Source organism: Zalophus californianus, chromosome 6, assembly GCF_009762305.2.
Source record: "Zalophus californianus isolate mZalCal1 chromosome 6, mZalCal1.pri.v2, whole genome shotgun sequence".
NCBI classification, from domain to species: domain Eukaryota; kingdom Metazoa; phylum Chordata; class Mammalia; order Carnivora; family Otariidae; genus Zalophus; species Zalophus californianus.
In genome coordinates, this window is record NC_045600.1 from 140428653 (window position 1) to 140446337 (window position 17685).

A 17685-nucleotide genomic window follows, 5' to 3' on the forward strand; every position below is an offset into this window, starting at 1 on the left:
GCAGTGCCCCATGGAGTTTCTATGGGGCATAGATGTAGGGGGCAGGAGGGTTGTCCTGGGGTGGACCACCTCCCCAGGCCCCTATCCCTGTCCTTGCAGTGATTTCATAGTCTCCCAGGTGTGTGGAAACCACAGGGCATGGGAAGGCAACTGTGCATCCCAAGTTCATGCCAAACCTGCTTTAAGCAGGTTTCCTTTGGCCCCAGGGCTCTTCGTTGCCCATTTCCTTGCTGCCCCTCCTCCCCTCAGCCTGTGCTGCTCTCTGGGAGCTGAAGCTTCTGGGATGCACCTTGGCTCAGAGCCAGCGTCTTCTTCGAGAGGCCTCCTGCCCTGGCATCCTGCCAAGCCTTGGGTCTTCAGAGAGATTTTCTGGGGAGGTGCTGGGCTCACCCTGCTGTCAGAGGGCAGAGGGGCCCGCTCACCTCAGAGGACTCCTGGCTGTGGGTCCAGCCTTGCTTCCAGCCCCCTTCCCTTCTCAGGAACTCCAGTTGCCTGCCCCGGAAACCTGGGACTCCATTAATGGTCTCCCAGCCCTCGGTAAGCCTTGAGTTTATGAAAAGACAGCTCCGCACGTGAGCCTGGGAGGTGAGGAATGGGCAGCCAGGAAATCATAATGAGTCATGATAATGGTGACAGGAACCATTTATTGAGCACTTATGCTGTGCCAAGTTCTGTGCTAATGCTCTGTGTACTTTGTCTTCTTTAAGGCCTGTCTCTTGGGGAGCAGCAAGAGTGGTGAAGGTAATCTAGGGTCTGCCCTTCTTCTCTAAGCCAGATGTCATGGGCTGATTGCATGGGGCATGTCTCAGAAGCTGCAACCCTTGAGTCGGTGGTAGTCTGAGGCCCCCATGGGTCCTCATCTCCCAAGGAGTCTGCCTGGGCTTTGGGGAGCAGCCTGAGCTTATTTCGGTGGCTAGAGGGTGGCTCTGTAGTGTCTCCTGCTTTGGGCTGACAATGCACCTGGAGAGGCAGGAAGCAGGTAGCAGGTAGGAAGGCTCAGTGCTGGGCCCCCGGGAGCCTTGGTGAGGCGCTGCGCGGGGTGAGAAGTGTCCCACCCAGTCCTGGCTTTTGTCAGCGTGAACTGTAGCCTGGCTGTGCCTCAGTCTGGAAAGTCAGGGGTTGGCCAAAGTCTGCCAGTCTGCCCATGTTGCCAAGGATTGTACCCACCCCGGGCAAGGTTGAGCCTCTGCTTTCGAGAATGTTACATCCCCCTGAGGTAGCATGGAGTCTTCTGGAGGAGGGAAGGGGATCCCCATCCTCTGTCCAGTCTCATCTTGTCCTTAAACAGAGAATGCTAGATCTTCCTATTCCCCGAGTTTGGTGTCACGAGCTGGGAGAGGTGGGAGATGCCTCCAAGGGCATGTCATTTCCCTGGGGAGCGCTAGAGAGAGGTGCAGTAAGGAGAAGAAGCACTCAGGTTTACAGCCACCCCTTCCTGTTGGGCCTGCAGCCTCCTTTACCCCATTTTTAGCTGTTTCTAGCCCATCGTTCTCTCTTCTGTTATCAGACTGCAGACTTCAACACCACGGTGGTGGGAAGCAGAGCATGCAGCCCAGTGGGCATCAGGGGTCTGTCTGATCTAGTTCAGACCCTTTTGGGCACATGGTTTCCCTTCTCTCTGAGCCAGTTTTCTCATCTGTAAAATTGGGGATAGTAATACTGAACTTGTGGCACTTGAGAAATGTCAGTTTGCATCCCCCATCTGCTGCTGTTATACGATGGGTGTGCATGCACTGGGGGGCGAGGGTGGGCTGAGCACGCGTGAGCCAGCAAGGCTGTGACGTGTGTGACCGTCTAATTGGTGGGCTGCACATCAGTGACGAGTGGAGGCACAGGGAAAGCAGCCAGCGAGGGATCGGGCTCAGCTCTCGGTCAGTCGCTAGAATATGTCAGGGCGATTGCCGACCATGCGTAAGCTCCAGTACCGAGAGATCCCCAGGAGAACCCCTGACCTGCTCCCTGACCCCTCAGAGCAAAAGCCAGCCTAATAAGGCACACATTCAAGAGGTGGTAGCTTGACTCAGACTTTGGGAGTTAAGAGAGGAGGAATTCATTTGGAGTGGAGTCATCAGAGAAGGCTCACTGGACCCAAACAGGTCTCCTAGGCTGAGTGGGGCAAGGAGACTCCCCCACAAAAGTTTGGAGGTGGGGATGTGGCAGCAGGGTAGACTTCTGCAGGACTGGACCAGAAATCAGGTCAGATGTGGAGGGCAGACTAAGGGAGCTGGTCTCATCACCATGTGCAAGGTCAGTGTGGGAGGGCTGCCAGGCTAGCCTGAGCTGAGCAGGTACACCTGCCCTGGCCTTTCTCACCTCTGATGGCTCTTGGCGTGGACTTTAGCACCTCCAGGACTATGCCATGAATCCATAAGTCAGTTTGCAAGGGAGCCATGGAGCTCAGGAATTGGAAGTCTTCCTGGGCCGGACTGTATTTTTTCCATTGCCTTCATTTATCCATTCAACATTTATTGACCAAGCACTATGTGCCAGGCTCTGGGCAATGCCTTGGGGATACAGAGAAGCAAATCACAGCCCCTTGCTCGGCACTTCAAACTTGTGTAATACAGAACTTCATCCATCTGTCCAGGATGGGAAGGCTAGGCCGGGGGAAGGGGTGCTGGATAAATGGGCCCTGGAGGTATGACAGTTCTCACCAGTTGGCAGCTTCCTGGCCTCTCTGCCCTTCTCCGTGGCCCCGAGAGCCTGGGAGAGCAGGGTCAGAGGCCATTTCATGCATTGCCTATGGTGACCTTAAGTTGCCATTTAGCCTGGGCTAGAGCTTTAATTTTCCAGATTCCATTGGTTCTGTATAGAAACTGTGATATCTCAATTGCCTTTTCTTCACTGAAGAAACAACTTTGATCTTAGGAATCAGTATAGCAGTAACCTATTGAGATTTCCATGTGAGATTGGTAAGGAACATCTTAAATGCAATCAAATAATAAATTACATCTGGGTGAATTCACATACAGAAGGTTTCTCCTCCTTGGAAGAAATCAGATCCTGTTTGGGGCATCCAAGCCAGAATCCTCTCCTGGTTCTGCTCAGACTGGATCCTGAGTAGAGTGGTTGGCAGGTAAGCCTGCATATGGCAACAGTGGGCACCCAGCTGCCTCCTCTCAACACATCTGGAGTTTGGAAGAGTCATTCATGTAGCCCCTAGGCTGGGGGCCCGCCCCGCAAATGAATCTGCCGAGTCCTAAAGCCCAGACAGCAGGCTCTGCTGTTCCAGTCTCTTGCCCCCAGGAGCAGGAAGGCTAAACAGATTGTATTTTATTATTACTATCACTTTAGTGGTTTTCTTGTTGAAGTCAGTGTGTGTTTAAAAAGATAAAACTCTAGAACTTACGTGGTATTTTTGGTTAAAGTACTTGTCAGAGATGTAGAAGGGACTGTCTTCATGGAAGGTCATTCCAGGTCTTCAAATGGAGCCCCAGGTCCTTGGCCACTAGAAGACTGTCTGTGGAAGTATCTTCCCTCAGCTTCCGTATGGACCAGCCGACTGCTGCTGGAGGACACGATGAGCATACGTGAAGCAGGCTTTCCTTGGTGGGCAAGTAAGAAGCAGGTGGTGAGATACAGAGCCGTTCTTTTCTCTTTTTTTAAAGATTTTATTTATTTGACAGAGAGAGACACAGCGAGAGAGGGAACACAAGCAGGGGGAGTGGGAGAGGGAGAAGCAGGCTTGCCGCGGAGCAGGGAGCCCGATCCGGGGCTCGATCCCAGGACCCTGGGACCATGACCTGAGCCGAAGGCAGACACCTAACGACTGAGCCACCCAGGCGCCCCGACAGAGCAGTTCTTGACTCTGCTTCCAAAACCGTCCACCTTTCCTCCCTTGGGAACCCAGAGAAGTTCGAGAGGGTAATTTCCCAGGAAGATGCACTGAGCCACCAGACATGGTTAACCAGATGCTGGCAAGGAGTGGGCCTTCTCTACGCTGGGCGGCCTCCGTGCCCTCCTGGCTTCCCTTATGTGGCTCTTTGCGGTAGTCTGAATGAATGTTATATGCACAGAGACTGGCCTTGGGTTTCTTGCTTTCTTTCTTTTTTTTTTTTTTTGGCCTTGGGTTTCTATTTGGTAGCCAGCTGACCGCAAGTGTTTAGTGATGAAGCTTCCAGGTTGACCTTTCCTCCAGGACAGAGCGCGTGCGTGGACTCCCATGCTAGCCCCTGACACTGCTCTAGAGGAGAAGCCAGGAACACAGTGGTCCCGTTTCCTTTCATGTTCCTTCTGTCCCCTCCAGGACACATTCCAGAATCTGAAGGCAGGCAAAGGAGAAGCAGGAGCCCTGGAGGAAGAGTTGGAAGGTGGGTCCTGGTCTGACACAGGCCGCAGGCTGTGCGCGCGCTCGGGTCCCCAGTTCATTCCAGTGGCTGCCCCAGAGTCTATACACGAGGTAGTTATGTGGCTGTTGGCGGTTGGTCCGAGGTTGATTTGGGTCTTGGGTTACTACTGTTTTTTTCTTCTTCAGGAATAAAATAACCCAGTTTGGGGAGGAAATAAAAAGGGAAAACACCCCTGATGGTTCTTGGAACCAGCTGCCTATGAGGTTGACCTATATGAAATTTCTTTTTTATAGATCTAAATCCATCAAATACTGGTAATTTTGTATGGTTCGACCTAATCCATTTCCACGCCTCTGGGCCAGTGGAGAGGGCATCCCTGCTTCTCCTTTATCCTTAGAAGCACGTTTTAAAGGGTCTCTGAGATGTAAACCGTTTGTGTTCCTCTTAACCTATATCCCCTGCTCACTACTTTAACTGAAGGAAGAAATCACCCCAACCTGTGGATTCTGCTGCAAGGAAAAAGGACACCAGCCAGGCTTCCCTGTTCCCCTGGCTTGAAAACACACCATCTTGAAATGCAGGGTAATTAATAATGACTTTAAATAGTATCAAAGAAAATAATTCTTCAGGGCAGTTCAGACAACCCTGACTAAGAGCTGAGACCAATTCCAAACTTTTCTGTCTCAAGAGGCATCTGCTTCCACCTGGATGCTTGGAATGGCGTTTTACTCCACCTCCCGCGTAGCCCGCGGTCCCCCATGTAGCCCATGGTCCTGGGGGACGGAGCGAGGGAGGAGGTGGGCAGAAGCTAGCTTGCAGCCTCTCCACAACCTTGCAGCCACCCTGGTGCTGGGCGAGCAGCACTGTGGGCTTGAGACTGAATGCGCTCCAGTCCTGCATTCATTACGCTATTGTCAGTGTGTGTGTCTGGGGCTGCCTCTGGGTGTGTGTGTTTCTTTTTGTGTCTGCGTGTCAGTGTCAGCCTGTGTGTGTCTGTTTACATCGGCCTGTCTGGGCCGCTCAGTGCGACAAGGAGCTGGGGGGTGTTGGTAGGAGGGAGGGCATTTCAAAGCCCCAGATCTACCCCTCGGGGATCTCGGGAGATTTATGTAGATGTGTGTATGTATGTACACACACGCGTGTGTGCATGTATATGTCGCGCGTGTGTTTGTGTGTAGGGGGAGGGCGTTTCTTAATGGTGCTCATTGTGTGAGGCTGCATGTGAGTGTCTGACCAGGTGTGGTGTGAGCAGCGGCTGGGCTGGGTGAGCCCCAGCTGCGTGAGCTCACAGACTTGCCCGCCCGCCGTCCGTGGGGAGCCTGTCCCTTCGCAGCTCACGGTCTCCTCTCTAATTTATTAGCTAGGAAGGAGGAGAAAATGAAACGTTGCCTGAAGACAATGGCCGAGACAGCAGGTCCCACCCTGCACAGCCGCCAGCACCTCTCCCCCCAGCCCTGCCTCGGCCTCTGCAGTGAGGATCTGTGCGTTACACTGCTCAGTCTGCAGTCAGAAATGAAAACCCCCAAACCAGTCTATAAAAAAAAGTGTCTGGCCATGGACAGTCTGCAGGGGTAGCTGCAGACTGCCGAAGGTGGAGGTTCGAGCCCGACTTGGCTGACTGCTGGCCCCTCATCCACTCTGGGGCCCCCACCTCGGAGTCCCGGGACTTCTCCCCAGCTGCCAGCCAGGTGGGGGGAGGGGAGAGGGGCCCAAGCAGCTGCAGGGGCTGTGTTAGTAAACACTTTCCTGGGTTCCCATTTTCTTCACCCCCCCACCCTTCTCCTCTCCCAATGCCCCTTTACACCCCCCCACCCCCCCACCCCAGCATCCCCTTTTCTGTGGCTTGCACAATGAGCTCATTGTCCTGGGTGTGATTTGAATAAGGGATCGGCGGGCCTGTTCCCAGCATTGTCCGAGGGGCTGGGAAAAACCCCAGCGCAGGCAGGAGGACCAGGCCAGACAGAGACAGATGCCTAAATTAGCAACAAAGCTTTGTGCACGTCCCCCGGACAAGGGCTCGCCTTGTTTGCGTGGACTCGAGGGTGTGGAGCTCGCCGGCTGCTCGCATGTCTCCCCATGTTAATTAGTTTTGCATGCATGTCTGAGAAGGTGCCAGGGGAGATGTGTTTGCCTTTCCCCGGGAGGGGGACCTGTTTGTGGCTGTGGAGCTGAGGGAGGCTGGGCCTACCGAGGGAGCCAGGCTCAGAGCCTGGGTGGGAGTCCTGGCTTCCGCATCCTGCTCTTCTCTCTGCCCTTGGGGGGTGGCTGGCTTTGCTCCCTGTGCCCCCTCCCTTCTTCCCCCACCACGTCGGAAAGTTGGTTAGCTCTGGCTACAGGGAACTCACTGGCTTCCACCCAGACCCAGGCCAGTGCCTGTCCATCTGGCAGTCTGTCTCTCGTGACACAGGGCCCCCCGGGATGGGCAGCAGAAGCGGCCAGTCTGGGCTCTCCTCCGTCCCCGAGCCAGATGGCCAGTCTGCTTATCGCATTATGGCCTCCCTTGGCCCCAGACCCCCACCGCCCACATTTGGGCCAGGATCTTATTTGGGATATGGTGGAGAAGCCCTCTTTCAGGCGCTGAACAGGAGAAGGGTCTGGTAGACAGGCACGAGGCATGTCCTTGCCCCGGCTTCCTGTGTGACCTCGGGCGGGCCCGTTCCCCCCCACACCCCGAATCTCAGTGTTCTCACTGGCAAAACGAGCGAGTTGAACTCGGGAATCTTCTAGCTCAGAAAGTCTGTGACCGTGGTCGCTGCAAAGCTGTGTTGATGTCGCACTCCCTGGTTTAGCCCAAGGGCAAGAACGGGACTGGTGGACTCTGGCCAGGGGTGAAGAAGGGTATGGTGGCAAGGATTTCATTTCCCTTGACACTGGAGTGTGGGCCTCTTGTGGAGGCCGTTTGTGGAGCGGGTGGGGGATCAGGAGCTGACAGAGCGTCTCTGCCCAGGCCTCACAGACACCCCTGTTAGCAGCCCAAGCCCTTCTCCTCCTGCCCCCACCCAGCAGAAGGGAGCTTGGCAGTGGCAGCAAAGGAGAAGCTGGAGTGAGAACAGCTGCTGGTCAGGGCCCTGGGCACGTCCTGCTCGCCCCCTGCAGGCCCTGGCATGGGGGACAGGGCTGAGAAGGGGCTGAATGCCTGCTGAACGGAGCCTTCAGACAACTTTCTGGATCCTGCCTTCAGAATGTCCAAGGCGTCACGGCTCCTCCCAGTAGCGTCGAGATGTGGCGGGGAACATGGGGCATGGCCCCTCTTGTCCAGGTGGCACGGGTCTTAGGATCCAGTGACCAGGGGGCCTGGCTCTCAGGCCCTCCCTGGCCTTTCCCCCACTCAGCCCCACTGGCCCAACCCTCTCACCACTGCTTCCCGGGAATGGAAAGGGCAAGCCTGGGTGCTCACAGTCTAGAAAGCCCTGTGCCAAAACCTCCAGTTCCTTCCTGTGGGGTCCTTACCATGGATGGACCCATCCTACCTCATTTCTTACAGATCTGGTGACAGCATGCATACAGAAGGGAACTTCTTTTCCTGTGTTTGTGATTCAAATGACTTGGGAAGACTTTGGTTCAGGAAATGCTGGGGTCTTAGGGAAAAGCTTTGCATGTCCAAATTAATTCCTTCTGTTGTCCTTTGCCAGCCTCCCCCCCCCCCCCCCCCCCCCCCGTCTCTGGCACTCCCTCCTCCTTTCTCCTCCGCTGTGCGGGGCGTTGGAGGTGCCTCACTCTGGAGTCCGTCCGGCAGCTGGCCAGAGGGTCTAACAGGGAGCCTCTGGGATTAGCCTTGGTGGGGCCCGTCCAGGCAGGGAGGCCCTGGGCCTGCCCTCCGGCGTTCCCCATCCTTCCCTCGTGCGAGGCTCCAGCCAGCCCCCACCGCCCTGTACCCTCACTGTCACTGCTGTTCCCTTCCACCTCTCTTGTCCCTCCCCTCTGCCAGTCTCCTGGGCTGCTCCGAGCTCCAGCTGGGTATCTCTGGGGGGCGGGGGCACGCAGGAGCTCAGTGAGGAAGGGTACAGAGATTAGAGCTCATGACAGGAACAGAGAATAGGGCCCACAGTAGGAGTGGGGGAGAGAGGGCAGGCAGGGCCTTGGGAGGCTGCCCGCTGCCCTCCCCGCCCCTCCCCTCCCCTCCCCTCTGGGTTTTAGCTGCCTCAGCTCTAGCCCTGAGCCCCTTAATCTGGTGATCAGTGTGTGTGTGGGGGGTGGGCTGGCAGAGGCTTTAGGAGGTGACAGGGGATCTTGGGCGTCGCACTCCGCTAACCGAGCGGCACGCAAAGCCAGGGAATCACATTCCAAGCGCGGCTCCCCCTCCTGAGGCTGGACCCAGCATGAGCGGTGCCCAGTGGAGGGCCGGACACCGGCCCTGCATGCAGCCAGTGTCACCTTCTTTGTTCCTCAGGAAGAAAACTCCCAAGACGGAGGCTCTCCGGCCGTGTCTGCTTGGCTAGGGTTTTATTGTTCGGGAGCTGTCCCCACCCTTACCCCGGCCTCCCAAGTCCTCCAGCTCCCCTTTCCAGGTAGAAATGGACATCTGTGACTGGTGGGGATTCCTTCCTCTGACAACCTGTCGGGGCTGGTCAGAAGAGAGGGATTTGTTCTGGAACTAATGAAGTAGGCTGGGCAGCGTGCCTCCTCTGCTCACCAGCTTTGACCGAACAGCCCTGAGAGAACCCCAGGGAGATAGGAAATTGAGGCAGGGATGCTGAGCACAAACCCACGTGGTTTGGAGGCTTCTGGCGTACCAGGCCGGGGTGGCCCCAGCCGGGGACTTGAGCTGGAGAGGAGAGACGGGAGGAGCTGCTGGGGGACGAGATCCAGATCGGAGCTCTGCTTCTGGCCTCCCTGTGCAGCAGCTCCCCCCTGACCCTCGGTGTCTCTCAACCCTCATCTGCAAAATGGGCAGACTAATCCCTAGCTCTGAGCTGCTCTGGGGAGTGTTAAGTACATGGGGAACATCAAATAGGGTTCATTTTTTTTCTTCCACTTCCCCGTTAGGTATGGGGCAGGTATGAAGGCGTTGAGCTTCTCAAGGTCAGTTTATACAGCTGGGATTTGAGAGAGGGAGACAGCGAGGAGATACAGAATATTTAACCATGGGCACTGGCCAGTCACAGTGGCATCTGGCCCAAATCATCAGCCCAGGGAGGAGGGCACAGCTGGGCGGGAATAAGTGCGTCTTCGTGTTTTTCTGTCCCGACACATGTCTGTCTGTCTGTTCATCAGCAAGCATGCAGACTTCCCTCAAGGGCGGTTCCTGACAAGGTTGGAGGATGTGGGGTCCCTGGATCTCTTTTGCATTCTGAGCCGCTCAGGTTGGCCTGGCATGGGGTCCCGTGCCCCACCTGTCAGAGGACCCAGCAACACAGGGCAGTGAGCTGAGGTCCTTCCCAGCTTCGGGCCCTTGCCTCATTGGGTGAAATCCTTGCCTTTGAGGGCCCAAGGTGGCCTGGTAGAGTGACAAGGGCCTAAGAAGACACAGCCCTACTCACCTGAAAGTCAGAGACCTGGACCCCAGCCCATCTTCCTGCTGAATATGAATAGCCTTGGGTGAACCAGCTCCCGTGCTGGACCTGGAAAAGGAGCATTGGATTGAATGGCATTGAATGTGCCTCAGCTGTAACGTTTTACAATCTGGAAGTTGTTCCTGCTTTCTCTCCTCTGTTACCTGCCAACGGTCGGTCTGTACTCCCAGGCCCCGGCTCTCAGGAAACCCAGCCCCCGTAGCTCCCTTCAGGTTGCCCTGGGATGCAGGGAGGCACCTTCACCCAGAGGCTACAAACATGAAAACCCAGCTCAGTGCAGGCAAGTGACATGAAGCTGGGCGGTGACCTGCCCTGGAGCAAGACCTAGGCGGGAGAGCACATCTTAGCCGAGTTTGCTCCCAGCCTCTGATCTGGAGCCTTCTCTGCTGTTTCTCTTTTCTCTGATGAGTGTTTACCCTGGTGGCTCTGTTTGCCACCGGCTGGCCCTCAGGCTGGCCTTGCAGTGTTCCCCCGGGGCTCGCCCCACCCTACTTCCTCAGGCCAGGGCCTTTAGACTCTACGCCCCCAGAAGCAAAGCCTGGGGGAAAGGCTACTTCTCAGAGCCCGGCCCCTCTCCCCAGCACCCCCGGCCAGGTGGCTGTGCCGTGGTGTGGGCATAAATGTGGGCCGTGGAGTCAGGTGGATGTGGGCTCAAGGCCTTTTATGGCCAGTGTGACCTGGGGCCAGCCCTTTACCTCTCTGAGCCTGTTTTCTTATTTCTACAATGAGAATAACCACACCCTTTTCATCACGTTGTAGTGAGGCCTAGAGATAATACAGGTAAAACACCTTGAAATTATATGGTTACTCTCTTTCAGCTCCCAGTGCCAGCTAAACCCGCGGGTTCCAGAGGCCACAGACATAAACCGTTCTTTCCTGACCTCTTGCCTTTGAGTTTCAGGCCTGCTGTGCTGGGGACGTTCTGGAACAATCTCGGGGGAGTTCCTCCCCCTAGCCCCAGGGAGCAGAAATACCTACTTTCAGCCCTAATAATACCTGAATGAGATTTATAGGACACCTTCCTCCCCAGAGCGCAAAGCTCCTTCTCACATGTTGTTCTCTTATCTTTAGATTGTCCTGGGAAGTGTGATGGGACAGCCTCTTTTCAGCTTCTCTGAAGATGGAGACAGAGAGGAACGGTGGGTTTTGCCGAGGTCACAGGATTGGAATCCAGAGCCGCGCCACTCCAGGACACGGGAGCTCATCAGCCGGGGAAAAGCAGAGCAGAAAGGGAAGATGCAGGAGCCACTGTCCTGAGGCTGCAGTGGTCAGGGGCCCGGATGGAGGAGGCGGCCGTGGGCAGAGGCTCAAGCTCCGCTCCCGTCCCTGCCCATCTGGGACTTGGCGAAGGACCTGGGGAGACCTACCACGACCATCCCGCAGGGAGGGGCCTTGGCCTTTGGCCTGTGGGCTCCCATTTCTACCCTTGGCACACCGTGTGCCTGTTCCAGGTCTGAGGGCCTCTGGCCGGGTCTCCAGCAAACAGCCACTCTGCCATCCATATTTCCACCCCGGAGGAGTGAGGGCAGCATGCTGGGAGGTTGCCAAAGCAAGGGGCTCCAGCCTTCTAGGAGTTAACGACTCCCTTTCCCCAGCTGTCCTCCCCTTGGTGCTCCTCTTCCTCCCTCCTCCTGCTCACAGCAGGCAGGGCCTGGACCTGGGAGCCATGCCGCTGTGCTGTTGCCACGGGAGCCGGGAGGCAGATCTGAGCTATGCAGGGAAAAGGCCCAGCCTGTCAAAGTGTCTGAGATGAACCGCCGCCGTCCCCATGCAGCTGGGCTCAGATGTGTCTCGGCTCTTGTTCTGTGCCTGAGAATGGCGAAGCCCAGTGAGGTTCAAGGGCAAACTCACTATTCATTAGTCAGGGGTTCTTGACATCCCGTCTCTCCCAGGGATGGGATTCCCCCCCCCTTCCTCTTTCCCTCCTGTGACACATTCCTGGGTGCCTTTGGTGAGGAGTACACCCTCCTCTGCCCAACCCCCTCTCCAGAAGCCCCTAGATAAACTCCCCCCAAGGAGACCAGGCAGGGCAGAGACAATGGCCACAGGAAACCATTCAGGCGGGACTCTAGCCATGCTGGCCCGCCCTCTGCTCCCAGCACCCTTGTGGGCCCCACTCCCCTCTGACTCAGGGTTACCCCGGGCCACCAGCACGCACAAGCCCAGACAGGACGAAGCCACTGGCCACTGCCCTCGGGACAACAGGCCCATTCTCACAGGGCTCCTTAGTTGCCTTCATAGCCTGGATCTCACACAACTGGCTATTTTGGTGCCTTTCTCTACCATCATGTGTCTATTTTAAGACACTCTCAAACACTGTTGGCTGGAGAATGTAAATCATACAGTATGTTCTGTAATGCGGCTGTATCAGAATGTAAAAGACGTACTTAGTGACAAACTACACTGCTAGGAATTTACTCTATGGTTATATATGTAAAAATTTCCAAAGAAGTATGTACAAGATGTTTGTCAGAGCATTTTCTTTTTAAGAATGTAAGAACATGGAAATGAAGCTATGGTCCATTCATACGGTGAAATATTATGCAGCTGCAAAAATCACTGTGGTAGATCTCTCTATAAGCTGATATGGAAGGTTGGCCAGTATATACTGTTGCATAAAGAGAATAAATTGCAGAACAGGCAATAGAGAATGATCTTATTTATGTGTATTTAAAAGTCCTAAGTATGCTTATGTCTGAAGAGTTTCTGGAAATACGTATTGGAAGGCTGTCTCTGGGGAGTGGGGATGGACGGATTCCTTCTGTACTGTTAAATGTTCTTTCCATGCTCGTGGAATACTTTCGTTGAAAAATATAAAGACGCTATTTAATATAATGGGCTTAACTTCTATTAACCAACCTAGGGTAAGAGCTCCAAGAGGATGGTTGGTGATGTTGCAGGACAAAAACATCCCAGAAACTCTGCCATTGGCCATTTTCAGGCCTAAGAAGCGCACATCATCATCGTCCTGGCTACTGTGGTTAATTAAAAGCCTACTAAGTGCCAGGCTTAGTCTCTCTGGGTCTCGCCTCAGTGGATATCATTCCAGTTTCACCATATGGAAGAGTAGTTGATTGGTTTGTCTGAGCTCCTCAGCAGGGAGGGGGTTGGGGGGTTCCCTGTTTCACTGGGAATAGACCTTACCCCTCTGCCTTCCAGAGCTGCCTTTTGGGGAGAGGACCTTGGAAGCGCCAGGCTAGCCACCTCCCCCCCACCAACCGGTCCAGTCGTGGGGCTGGGCTGGGGCCCAGGGTTGGGGAGAAGGTGCCCCCATCCACTGCCCCTGCTACCCAGCAGAGGTGTCTTCATGCTGGGGGGCTGGTTGGGCTTGGGCCAGCAGGGAGAATGCACGGGGCTGTGAAAGGCCCAATTTGCATAAGCAGCATGTTTCATGAGAGAGACATCATCGTCCGCGGGTGCCCAGTGCCAATTGCCTCCTCTATCTGCTTCGCCCCTGCCCCTCCCCCCCAAAAAGTAAGTGGACCAGCAAGTGTCTCTGAGGAGGCAGCTCGGGGTGGGCTATACCCACTGCAGGCTGGGGTCGGCCTCTCCAGGGCACCACCCCCACCCCCACCCACTGCAGCCTGAGAGGGGAAGGGAGAACAGGCCCTGCTGACCCAGACTGAGCAGGTGCGGGAAACCCCACAGGGGTCCCTGGGGCCTGGGTGGTAGCAATGGTCGCCCCAAATAAGCTGTGGGGCCAGCAGAGAGAAGAGGAAAGAAGCATTAAGAATGACCACAAGAAAAGTGGTGACTCCTCGTAACTCTGTGGGCTGCAAGTATTTTTTTTTAAAGATTTTATTTATTTGAGAGAGAGAGAATGAGAGCACGAGAGGGAAGAGGGTGAGAGGGAGAGGCAGACTTCCTGCCGAGTAGGGAGCCCGATGTGGGACTCGATCCCGGGACTCCAGGATCATGACCTGAGCCGAAGGCAGTCGCTTAACCAACTGAGCCACCCAGGCGCCCCTGTGGGCTGCAGGTATTAATTGGCACATTCATTTTAGGGATGAGGACGATGAGGCACAGAAAAGTTGTTAGAGGTCCCAAGCCACACACACAATTAGTGCCAGAACTGAGGTTGAAAGCCAAGTCTGTATTCCTAACCCCAAAGCGATCCTGTTTGGCCTGGGCACATAAAGGAGGTCCCCAAAGCTGCAAGGCCTCCTTGCCAATCCCCATGCATAGAGACATTCACCCCTCTTCTGCAAGGTCTCCACAAATGGTCCTTTGCCTGAGGTCCTCCCCCAGTTTCACCTAATGCCATCTATCTCCTGCAGGGTGACCAGCCCTGGCCTGGGCAGTGGAGTGGGGAATGGGGGGGGGGGACTATAGAGGGTTTCACAACTGGGGCTTTTGTCTTGTCTGGTAGTATAGCCTCTCCTCCAGAGTTGTCCGGGGGCAGTAGGATTGTCCAGATGGGCTCCCTGGAGGTGGTGGCCTGGAGGCAAAGATACTGCCCAGCTGGTCAAGACAAGCCTAAGTGAGCACTGGAGACCGGAGCAGAGTCCTCGGGAGGGTCCAGGATCTCCATCTGGTAGAAGTGGGAGTGGGGAAGGTCTAAGGGTCAATTAGATGCGACCCCCACAGTCCCCTGGCTGCTGGTCATCTGCACTCCTGAAGATGCTGCTTCTTCCTTGGCTGGAAGGGGCCTAGCAAGAACATGGGGACGCTCCCAGGCTTGCCCCCGTGCTTCCCAGAGGCTGGCCTGATGGGAGGCTAAGGGAAAGCTGAAGGTGCAGACGCAGAAATGGGACAGGAGAGGCCTCACCCAGGCAGCTTAAACCACTGGGTCCCTCTGAATGGTCCTGAGGGAAGACTAGGGCAAATTCTGGGAGAGGTCTCTTGCTATCCTGTGAACCCCCTGACTCTGTCTTCCCAGCCCACAATGAATGGTATTTCTCTGCAATATTCCTGTCTCTGGTCAGTTTTTCTGGGAGGACATGAATGAGGAAAGTATGCCTTAGCCACCAGCAAAGAAAATGTATGGTGTGTGTGTGTGGGGGGGGGGATGTGAAGGGGACCTGGCGTAGACGGGAAGGGTGGAGCAAGGTCTGGGAAAGCCTGTCTCCCTGACCTGGGCTAGGGTCCTTGGGGGAAGAGGATGAAGGTTGCTGGCTGGCCCAGGGCCTGCCTCTAGCCTTGAGGGTGGCAATCAGGTGTACCGCCAGGTTCCAAGCTCCTGAGCTCCTCCGAAATTGCCATCAGTGTGTCTCATTTAACCCTCACAGTGACTCCACGAGACTTAGTCCCATTCTACAAACTAGGAAACAGAGGCTAAGAGGCAAAGCCACGCAGCTGAGGGCTGAGCCACACACAGTGAGAGAAGCAGTGGGGTTGGGCTCCTGATCTCTTACCTGTGACCAGAATGGGATGCAGGGGGTCCTAAATCTCCTGAAAGCCCCTGACAAGTGATTCCATGCAAAATCACAGCATTCATTTCCACAAGGCCCTTGGAGCCCAGATAATAATCAACATTTCTCGGCGAGGCACTAGTCTAAGTGCTGGTTCATGCCCTAAATCATGGTTTAAGCCTCAGACCTGCATACGCATAACTGGGCACTATCTTACTTCCTATTTAACCAACGGAGAGAGTGAGGCCGAGTAAGGTGTCCAAGATGGCCCATGGGTGCGGATGTGGCTGTAGCCAGGATACCCGCACGAACGCCTGTCCAGATGCCAGGCACTTAACCACCGGCCACACTGCCTCCCTGAGGGTCGCGCGCAGCGCCGGCCTCGCCCTGCCCCACGACGCCAGGGAAACGTCTCTCACACGGGCCCCACGGCAGCCGGCAGCCGGGGCGCCTGCGGCCACGGGCGGTGCGGCGGGGTGTGCACCACTGGCCGGCAGGCGGCGCTCCCCGGGGCGCCCGGCTCCCCCCTCGGGCCTCAGGGCCCCGGGAGGAGCCAGGACCCCGGGCGGGAGGGAGAGGACGGAGGGGCGCGCGCGGCACAAAGAGCTTTTTATTTAAATTTGTTTAGAGTTTCGCGAATTTGCATGAAAAATGTGTGAGAAAAGCCAGCTCCGGTGACCTCATCCGCACCTGCCATTAACGTTCAATTAGCGGCTGAATAGCGGCCGCCGACGCGACGTGCAGAGAATCCGGCCAGCCCCGCGCAGCCACGGCTGCGGCCCGGGCCCACAGTGGGGTGGGAGTGGGGGGGGGGCGGTGCGCAGGGCCCCGGCCCACTGCTCCCAGCAGGAGACCCAGAGGCCTCGTCCTCACCAGACTCTCCCAGGGGACGCGGAGACGCCAGGGCCCTCGGGTCCAAGGCACTTTGGGGCGCACCGGGCCCGGGGGCACCTGGGGATGCCAAGCTCCCACCCGGCGCCGAGGGGGACGGGCTCGCCCCCTCCCCGGGACGTGAGGTGAACGGCTGAGCCCCCGTCCCAGCTCAGATGGGTTCCCTCGCCACCTTCCGGACGAAGTGTCAAGTACAAGTTCAAGTTCAGGGCCAGGCCCAGGGAGGGGGGGGGGACTCCGAGCCTTCCTCGGCTGCCTTTGTTCTTCAAGATAATCGCTCCCAAGTCCCCTCCGGGCGGGGCCCAACAGACGCCCCCGCCCCGCCCCACCGCGCCCCGCAGGAGCCGCCTCCTCCCGCCGGCGCGGCGCCTGTCCCCGGCTCCTGGCGCCCCCGCTCGGGGCCACCATAGGGTCTAGGGGCTCGGGGCGGGGGGGGGGCAGGCGCGAGCCGCGTCCGTGGGAGCCTCCCCAGCCCCGCAGTCCCATCAGCAAACCGAGCTTGGTCGGACGGATGCTCGCGCTGAGGTAAGAACCCTTGGCGGGGTGCGCCCGCACCCCTCGTGCCCCGCCCCCCGCCCCGGACTGTGCGACCGGGAGGAACGGCGCGGAGGGCGGTGAGCTGCAAAACGGCGGGGAGGCTGGGCAGCCCCACTGGGCCTCCGGGGGGCGCGCTCCGCTCCAGGGCTCTGAGGGGTAGTAGGCCTGGGGCGGGGGGGGGGGGCAGGGCACAGAGGAAGGGCGCCCTGTGACGGCCTGGTGAGGTGGCCGGCCTTTCCCAAGGGCGTCTAGCTCATCCATCGTCCGTTAGCCTCTTGGTCTCCACTTTCTGCCCTGCTAACTCTGACTCTGGCCCCCCCTCGACTCCTCTCAGATTCTGGTCTGAGGAGCCCCCAGTTCGAATCTAGCTCCCCAGGCCCTGAGGCTCCTCCTGGAGAGTTGGAGGGGAGAAGGGGAGGGAGAGAGAGAGAGAGAGTGTTGCTCAGCTCTCTAAGGAGAATCAGCTGTGGGCACTCCTCCTCGCCCCCATCTCTAGCACCAAAATTAAGGCCCTGGGCCAAACGGTGGTAGCGGGGTGGAGGGGGGTGGGCTGTGATTTAGTGGCAGTGCAAGGGGCCATAACAGGCTCTTGTTTCTGTGCATAGGACCTCTTTCTGTTCGAGTGTGCCTAGCTCCTGGATTCTGCGTGGGGACAGGTGTTAGCTTGTACCTCAACCAAGACTCTGCCCAGCTGAGCCGGCACACAGAGCTGCTTCTGAGTGGTCCAAACCCTGTCCTCCATTCCTGCCTTCCACTCTCAGATGCTCACTCGGAGGTCGTTTATGTCCTCATGCTTTATTTTACAAACAGTTCTAACATCCCTGATACTTGGTTTCTAAATTCACGGCAAATTAGAAGTAGCAAATTAAAAAGGGGGAGATGGCCTTCTGCTTGAAGCCACATTGCTCCCCTCTGGGTTCCTTCCCATCTTTTTTGGGTAGTCTCCAAATTTCTCACCTGTGGGATTTTACTCATGCTGAAGTTTCTGCCTCCAAGAGTACAAGGGCCTCCTTCTCCAGGAGGTCGGCCCAGATTTCCCCCACATTGCTTCCCCTCCTAACACCTTCAGCTGCACGGCCAAGTGCTTAGTAGGCACTCAAGAAA

The 17685-nt window shown here is 56.6% G+C and overlaps 1 long non-coding RNA gene across 1 annotated transcript; it reads left to right on the plus strand.

The window, feature by feature from the left end:
- The first annotated feature begins 1745 nt into the window (after positions 1–1745).
- Positions 1746–12618, plus strand: LOC113908580. Its single transcript, XR_003515533.2, has 3 exons — positions 1746–3571; positions 4247–4310; positions 10874–12618. It is a non-coding gene; the product is annotated as an uncharacterized LOC113908580 (long non-coding RNA).
- The last annotated feature ends 5067 nt before the right edge of the window (positions 12619–17685 follow it).